The sequence below is a fragment of the Alosa sapidissima genome, chromosome 21 (genome assembly GCF_018492685.1).
Source record: "Alosa sapidissima isolate fAloSap1 chromosome 21, fAloSap1.pri, whole genome shotgun sequence".
In the NCBI taxonomy this organism is placed as follows: domain Eukaryota; kingdom Metazoa; phylum Chordata; class Actinopteri; order Clupeiformes; family Clupeidae; genus Alosa; species Alosa sapidissima.
The window spans coordinates 947,554-956,907 of NC_055977.1; the positions used below are offsets into that span (position 1 = coordinate 947,554).

A 9,354-nucleotide genomic window follows, 5' to 3' on the forward strand; every position below is an offset into this window, starting at 1 on the left:
TTCAAGACTTGTCCTTTCTGTTCTGATGTGATTACACTCACTCACTCACACACACTTCTTCATTCACTCACAATAAGTCACTCAATTACAGTACACACTGCAAAAAATACAATTTAGCAAAGTGTTATTAATCTTAAAGTAAGATCAAAAAACTATTTGGTATTGTTATTAGTATGAAGAGACTTACTTAGCACTCTCTTGAAAGATCATTTTGACTTAATTTGAGAAGACTTTGACTTATTTTAAGGAGTCTTATGACAAATTTACTCAACGCGCTGGCAAACAAATTTGCTTGTTTTTAGGACAAATTTGCTTAACGCAGTGGCAGACAAAGTTAGGTAAGTCTCTTCATACTAAAAACAATGCCAAATACATTTTTTGATCTTAATATAGAAGATTAATAACACTTGGTTAAAAAAAAATTGTGCAAGGACTGTGATTGGTCAACTTCCCCTGTGTGTTGATAGCCAGCTGCTTCAAGCAGCCTACTGTGGTGAGAAGTAACATGCTAGTTCATTGACATAAGCTTTGCAAATAAACTATTTTGATATAATGATGGGGTTATCCGTTTGTAAAATGTCTATTTGTAAAGTTCTTCGCCAACAAGTAGCACTTTGTGGGCAGTTGTGGGAAAGTTTGCTTGCTAACATAACATAAATTGGCTGGCAGACACTTACCTCTAACACTAACCTCAGACTTATTTTCTGGTTACAATAACCAAGTAGTATAGTCAGGGTTCCTACACATTTTCCATTTCAAAATTCCATACTTTTTCCATACTCAAATTTCCAAACTTCTCGGTAGATTTTTCTGACCATATTCTCGACATTGCGGCCACTTCTGGTTTGGGATAACTTGGTGAAAACAAAGGTATGGACAACTAAAGAACTGAAATGACACTTAATATTCGTCCATTTAGCTGGGTGGTTTTTAGTTGTATCTTAGTTGCATCATAGTTGTATCTTGACGATGGGGACTGACAGTTAAGCTACACAACAGTAGGAATGGTTCATTATGACCTGAGTGAAGTGATTAGTACTGCAGATGCAAAAGTCTGGAAACACAAATATTTCTCCATACCCTTGTTTCTTTTTTCCATACTTATCCAGACCTGGAAATAACTAAAATCAAATTCCATACTTTTCCAGGTTTTCCATACTGCGTAGGAACCCTGTATAGTATATGTACTTTTTTGATCCCTTGAGGGAAATTTGGTCTCTGCATTTATCCCAATCCGTAAATTAGTGAAACACATTCAGCACACAGTGAACACACAGTGAGGTGAAGCACACACTAATCCCGGCACAGTGAGGGGTTAGGTGCTCAAGGGCACTTCAGCCGTGCCTACTGGTCGGGGTTCGAACCCTCCGGTTACAAGTCCGAAGCGCTAACCAGTAGGCCACGGCTGCCCCAAGTCATTGGTAGGTTACTGTGTCTTTTTCTAGATAACTTCTACAAAATCTAAGCAAGAAAAGGCCAAACAAATAAGAGTCTATGGAGTTTGGCATTCTAATAGAAATATAAAATAGCGTTTGCTTTTTGATAATAAATAGCGTTTGCTTTTTGACGTGCTAGCTGAAATAGCATTTGCTTTCTGACGTGCTAGCTGGCCCCCTTAGCTTTCACTATCTGGCCATTCAGTGTTAATGCAAAAAGACGGTCTTGCTCAAAACTCCACCAATGAACATAATTTTGCTCTCAATCAAATGTTTGAACTTGTTAACTACTGTAAATAGACCCTAAGCTACAGAGCTACAGCTACAACAATAGAATATATGAACATTTAAGCTACAGAGGAGATAATATAATACACTACAATATCATACAATACAGGATAATACGATACAGTAATACAATATAATAGAGCATCACAGCCCCGCCCACAGCCGATTCCAGAAGTAAGAATTCAATACAATTGGGGTATAAGCCATAAAAACGTAACCATACATGGTAGACTTAAAACCAGCTACAGCTGTACTAAGCGATTGTATATGCTCATATAGAGGGCGAAAATTCAAGGGGCACTAACCTTGTTTTGAGATAAATGTCTTTTAATCGCGATGTCTTGGATAAGTACTTCATTACCCACAATCCTCCAATTTTAAGACTATAATAAAATATGTTCGCAATGGATGCAGGCATATTTATGAAGTTTACTTTATTTGGTATCAGAACTAATATGGTGGTAATTAGCCTAGGCTATTTAGTAATGTCATTAAAGTGTTCAAATTGGCACTCACTTTTGATAATTAAAAGCTGGCAAAGAATTTGCCTCTAAATGGCTAAGATCTATAAATGGGTAAGCATGGTGGTGTCCAGTAAGCGACCAACTAGGCCTATGGCAGCGATCCAACGTGTCCTTGTATTGAATCAAAAACGCTGTGTAGTCCATGTCGCTCCATAGCTCTTTTTTGTTGCTGTTGCACAAGTTATTCCGAAAGCTGGAAAATTGTGTCACCTTGTGCAAGCTCACCTCGTCCAGCAAAACTTCAAGTTCCTCTGACGAGAAGCTTGGTGCCCTTTTTTTACGTTGCTTCCCCACCATACTGGATCTAAATCTCTCTCTGTTCATTGTCTGAGGTTGCTTTTTATTCAAAACATTAACCAATGGCAATCATTTTTTTATTTGAACCTTGAATTTCCACTGGGGATCAATAAAGTATATATCTATCTATCAATACCGCATTAAACAGAAGTAACTGCAGCTGCTTGCCAATCAATTATAATTGTAAGATACCTTACCATTAATATAAAAGTGTATTACATCATTTTAAGAAGTTGTAAACCCATGTCAAGAAGTGGCACAACGGGATAAGGAGGGTGGATGATTAGCGAGGGATAGGCCTACCCGGTTAGTCTACCCGTCACAACATATCGTGTGAACATATTACTGACAATTTGATAATTTAGTTAATAGTTTATATTTTACTGATAACTTAAAATAAATGTTACTGGAATAATTTGAGAAATGTTTAATTTGCATAGAATGTGTTGTGTTTCTTAACGCCGTCATGCACCTTCACATGAAGTAGAAAATCGATTCCTGAGCAATCGATGCCAACTAATTCAGCACCTTCATTTGGAACAGCGCCTTTGTAACGTCGAACGTAAGAGGCAGCGTGTTAAGAAGCTTCCTAAGGGACACTTTGGGGAACACACTTAGGAACATAAACAACTTTGGTAAGATATATCTTTTGAGTCTTCTTAGCACGCTAAGAGTGAGCGTTATAGGGGAACCGGCCCCTGGTCTATAAATTAAAGTGTAGCCTGGCACGTGAATCAAACTTTTCAGTTGTAGTACATTGTAATCTGTAGGGAAAAATGTGGTTGACAGACAAGCAAGCTGTTTAAGTTATAGGCTAGCAGTTGGTTATCAAGATACTTAGTATCAGAATGATCCGTCCTTACTCATATGATTATCAACACCAACAACAGACCCTTTGCCTGCAAAGTTTTCTAAGCTGTTTACATTTTATATTTAAAAAAAAATATGATTAGCTATCACCTATACTAAAACTGAAAACAATAAAACAATAATTGTCCTAGAATTGTTGAGAGAAATGTTTAAAAAGCTTAAACTGTTTACCATGTTAGTCGTTAGGTTATAATGTGTCAGCCTAATGTAATATAACAACTTCACTTAAATACCTTAGTTGTATTGGACAATTGTACAATTGCAGACATTCCTTGTTTTGGTATAACTGTTAAACTTGTTTGCTTTTGCCTTTTAGGTTCCAGACCAGACCAGACCAGTGGTGATGACCGTGTATGACATTACGTGTGCCTGTCTGTGTGCACACCTGTCAACCATACATCTCTGGCAATGTTGCTAGAAACATACCTACTAACATACTGTAGCATTTCACCAAGAGCCAGAGTTTCATGAACTGGTTTATTGTCACAAAGCACACAATGCAGCATATAACACACAGCGGGCCGTGTCAGGCCCAGAACTCAAAGAGGCAGAACTTCCTCGAACCGTAGCCTATATTCCCCGGGGGTCCCGCCCCCTCTCGCCAGGCTGCCAATCATGAGCGTGCCCGGGGTTATGCATAGCACGGGCACTCCCTGATTGACAGCCGGTCGCTACAATACATTCTTACAAACATATGACCATATCTCAACATAACTGTGCACATACCATTTAACCATACTGAGACTTATCTGAGATCTACACTGAGACATTCTGAGAAATAAATTGTTGTGTGAGGACTATACTCACTAACTATATGGAACATGTAAAGCTGTGAATCATATTTGTCAACCATTCATACCTTTAATCATACCTGTGCTGTAACATCTGTGAAACATAGCTGTGCTGTTAGACCTCTCTTTTTAGACCTGAGCTGTGCTGTGTGAAAAATAAGATTCTAACCTAAGTTCTGTCTAAAACTGATCATCTGAAGGGCTGACTCTTTTATTCTTCAGTGTATATCACCATCAAATTTGACCTAATACCATTAACTGAGGCCTCTAGCTGTTGCTGCCAGTGCAGAGTCACCACTGATAAATAGATCTGTCTTAGGATAATATGATTGGCATTATCAAGTTCTGTATATATAATATACACAACTGTGATTTTTACTTCAAGCTTACATTGGTAAGTGTTCATTAGTGTATTCTGAGTATCATTCTGCTGTATTAAAACAAAGAATGTTGATCAATATTGAATTGACCATTTATTTTTACTGACTGTCATATACTCTAAGCTAACATCTAACCAAGTAAGTGGTTTTCAAGAATACTGTAAGACTGTGTAATCTGAATAATCATACTGTAAGTAATATAATGTTATACACAGCAGCTTTTTTGCATTTACATGCAATGGTAATTCCCTGGAATTGCATTTTCTAGTTTTATTCTCTAAGCTCTCAGCGGAAAACGGTCAGAAACTCCATGCATCAAACAAACTCTGTGCGTGCAGGCCACTTATATTAATTAATTAATGGCCGTCAATCAATGGCCAATTGCGCAAAGACGGGCGGAATTCTTACGCTCCAGTAGCCTAAACCACTTCAGTGAACGTTCAAATAACCCCCAGAGTTCAGTGTCCATCAGGATGTTCAAACTGGATGTGCGATATATTCAAGTTGCTTATATTGCAGAGGACAATGATAAAGCCATGTGCAACGCATTTTGGCTTGCCAGCAGGTTGGATAAACTCAATTTACTACATAATAATGTAGGCTAGGCTTATATATTTTATATGTCATGCGTGTAGTTGTTGAATTGCACATAACATGTCTGCATATTTATTTAGTCTTCTTTCTCTCGACTCTAGGCTAGCGCATGCATTATCATGGCCCTATAATTGTGCAAAGACAGGCAGGATATTCAACGCTCCTTTTACAGTAAACCACTTCACAACGAACGTTCAAATAACCCCCAGAGTTCAGTGTCCATCAGTCCCAACATTTAGAAGCATAATCGTCCAAGCGTGAATTGGGTGTGTTTTGATTTTGAGAGAGACTGGAGAAGGGCCGTATGTCTCACAGCAACTGTGATAACCTTGTTTCTTAAAGGCTATCCTTACCTCCAAATATCCACATCTAATGAGGGTCGGCGACTATCCAATACCCAATACTATTTGCAATACCCTTGTTGGAAAGCTTAGTTTATGGCCGTTCGTGTGAGTACAATAACTTTTTACCAAAACGACTGGTTTCGCCTTGCAGGGTCACATTTCATTTGTTGTCTTATCTTTTTTATTTATTCAAAACAATTCGTAGGTATCCATACTCAAGTGTAATTACCACCAGACACAAATAATCATCACCTAGGTTAAATCCTCTCTCTCTCACCAAAATCAGTAGTGGGTCGCTTGAAAATTAATGTTAATGCCGCCACTTCGACAATTAGACGCCAATGTCTAAGTAGCGGCATGTCGGAATAGCAGCATGTAACCCAAAGAATTCCCCCTCAGGCCATCCTGAAAAATATGTTTGTTTGCTGTAACATCAGAATCAGGAAAAAATTGGGACGGTAGGTCAGCAAATATTTTTTTAAGTAATCATCAATCAAGTAGTCATTTAAAAAAAAAATCATTTTAGCAGGTCGGTGAGTGCTCCTACACCCTTAAGGCTCACTCCAGTATGAAGTTCAGGTCTATTTACCGCTAGTTGCGCCTCTAACTTGAACTCAGTACATGAACACAACGTCGGGATACTTCTGTGAAAAGCCTGCACTGTAAAAAATGACACAGTAGGAATGCATGAAAAAAATGAGGCAACTTATTACACGTGAAAATATCAAGGAAAAATATAACCCTATTATTTTTAAGAATATAGACTTTAACAAATCATGGAAATTTACTTAAATTATTCATGTATACAAAAAAAAATGTGTAAAATATCTCAATGCAATTAAGCATATTCAAAATAAATCAAGGAAATTTCCCTGATTTTTTTTGGTTAATTTCGCATGATAAAATCACGTGTAATATAGTTGCCTCACTTATTTTGAGCAGTTATGCATGCTTTAAATAAGTCTATTACCATACATTTTAAAGGATGTGGTGTATATACACAATTAGAGAATCAGTATTTCATTTAACAGCATTTATTCAGTGTAAATTAAACCTGACGTTGAGAAAAAAAATAACAATAGCTTGGGCATTTAAAAATATTCAGATGACTGACAGAGATATAACCAACATATCATCTTCATCAACATCTACACAAAATCCTCCAACTCTCCGCAAAAAAGCAGTATGGTGTCTGGCCGCTCAGCCAAACTGAGTAATCCCGGACAAAGGGGCCTTGGTCAGACAGGTAACCAAGGACCCAATGGTGATGAATGAGATCCAGAGTTCCTTTGAGAAGATGAGAGAAGTGTAAAGAAGGACAAACATCAGTTCAAAATTGTTTTTACACAACAATTCTACTACCAAATTTAGGTTTTTCTTATCACGCTGCAGGCAAGTTGTGTGAGGCTATATGTGCACAATAATGCTTCTACTTGTTTTTTCACATTACAAAACAAAACATACCCATGCATTTCAACAATGTGGCTGACCAGGATATGATGCTGTCTTGTGCAGTGTGTCAAGGTGCTCAATCTCTTATACTCCTCCATTGTTTCCTCTCCCCCTGAACTCTTCTCCAGAACCTCCTGGACCATCTATGGGTAAAAGAGAAAGTGTACAGGGAGATTATATCAAGACCTGTATCTGAAGGAAGAAAATTGCCTAGATTCATGTTCCGTTAACGTCAAATGAGCGGGCGCGTTCGATCTGGCAGCACTGGATCTGCAAGCAGATCTGGCTGAATCTAAAAAACATGCCTTACGTTCAGCCAGATCTGTGTAGTGCTGCAAGATTGAACGTGCCCGTTGATTTGACACTACCGGAACACGAAGCCAGGCTTCCGCATTTGGAGGACGGACAAGGATTTCTCCTAGTGAGATTTTACTTTTAAATGCTCACCCATTTGGTCTTTTCTGCTGCATCCCCTATGGCAGAGGTGTTCTCTCCTGCACCAGGAGATTGATGCCCCTTGTTTGAAGAGGACCTCTACATATCACTTCAGAAAAGTGAAGAATTTAGAGTAGAAGAACCTGCTGGCACAAATTCTGCAAAAACACAAAATTGGAATCTTAAAGGGACACCAGGCAAGCCTGATGCTTTTTCTCTACGAAACTCCCCCTCGCTCGGTCTGAAGCTCTTTTCCTTTTCTTTGCATCTTCCGTCAAGGGTTTTCGCTGCTTCTTCGCCGGCTCTGCCATTATACACACGTTTGCAACAATCGCTAGCGTTTAGTTAGCCTGCCTCTGTGCTGTGGATGCAGGATGGAAACTGAAACTGCTTCGGTCGCCGGGTACGATACACTGAACTTGCAAGCGGGATATTCTTCCTACAGGCAGTAGGGGCGGGCGAGAGAGTCTTCATTCGCCCTGTAATGAGTCATTTAACCATATACCGACTTACGAAGATGAGTAATTAACACGAAAACATTGCCTGGTGTCCCTTTAAAGGGTTGCTTTAAGAGTTTAAGAAATTCAGTTTCCAATTTTAGTTAATTTAATTCAACTAAAGGGTAACAAAATCTTTTTTTTACCTTACCCACTGGCCAAGTGATCTGATATCAGATGCATGCAAACATTGATTTCAAATTTATTTCATTCAAATACTGCATGAACACTAGCTAATCTCACATAAAACCTCACCTTCTTCAATGAAACTTTCATAAGAAAAACCAGGCTGCAGTTTGAGGTACTTTTTTAGTCCACGGTACTGGACCTTGATGAGCATTTTGCCAACCCTGTTAAAACAAACAAAATCCATAATTATATAAACACAAGAACCACAATTGACTATCAGCAGTATCAACTAACTAGCAAAATTCATTCTGAAATCATTTACCATGTAGGCTACCAAATGTTTTAACCGCAGACAGACAGAAGTGTGTATGTGTTCAAATATGTTAACATAATCGCTAAATCACCCAAATAAAATAATATCAGTGGCATACTATTGCTGAGAATGGACAATGCACCTAACCTTAACCGACAACACTAACAGTTACCTTACACCATGTGTACTGTATGCTACAAATGCGTAATATGCCCTGGTGGTCTCAGCTAACGTTAGCTACAAGCAAAATATATAACCCGAATTAAAAGCAAATAGTGTTCAGTTCAATCAAACGTCAATTAGTTGACAGACTGCTTTAATTTGTCAGTCAACAGATCCCTTAGTGCCAGACAAGCCTTTGGCACCACTAGATCGCTTAGAACAGTGGAGTCCTGGCTAACTAATGTTAACCAGCTACGTTAGCATGTTAGCTATTCCCTCAGTGGCTATTAAAATTCCAACCGTCTTTTCAAATTCGTTACAGAAAGATTAAGACGTCGTCGACTCCAATATTATATTAATGTCAGTTTAGAGTGTCCCAAGTATTACAAATGATTATAAACTTGGCCATTTCAAATTAATAAGGTTATAATATAACCTACCGAAGTTAAGGTTAGCTTGCTGGTTAGTTTACCAACCATCTAGGTACAGCTAGCAACCTTGCTACTGTTAAGCTAACTTCACCAATATTTCCTACTAGGTCAAACACGTTGGTATGAAAATATATACCTGTGATGTGACATTACTTAATTGTATATTTGTAGTAGTTTTCATCCTAGCTTTCACAAGTAGCAGGAACAAATTACTTTACCTTTTACTATTCCATGCTGAACTTCAATGACGTCCGTCTTCGAGGCATTCTTTTCAAAATCTCAACTGAAGGACGTTTTTCAGATGTTTAAAATATTTGAGGAAAAGGCTGCACATTTATCAGCGAGAAATTGTGCAACTTCCCACAATTCTTTTAGGGAGCATTTTCTCTGATTTTTTTTCTCGCAAATGTA

The 9,354-nt window shown here is 38.2% G+C and overlaps 1 long non-coding RNA gene across 2 annotated transcripts; it reads right to left on the bottom strand.

Moving 5' to 3' along the window:
- Positions 1 to 6,542: 6,542 nt before the first annotated feature.
- On the bottom strand, positions 6,543 to 9,354 carry LOC121695149. 2 transcript variants are annotated; one of them, XR_006026032.1, is made up of 5 exons: positions 9,162 to 9,354; positions 8,164 to 8,258; positions 7,424 to 7,569; positions 6,989 to 7,119; positions 6,543 to 6,811 (listed from the first exon to the last, which is right to left on the bottom strand). It is a non-coding gene; the product is annotated as an uncharacterized LOC121695149 (long non-coding RNA). The 2 variants fall into 2 exon arrangements; XR_006026031.1 differs by lacking the exon at positions 9,162 to 9,354 and having other exon boundaries at positions 8,164 to 8,324.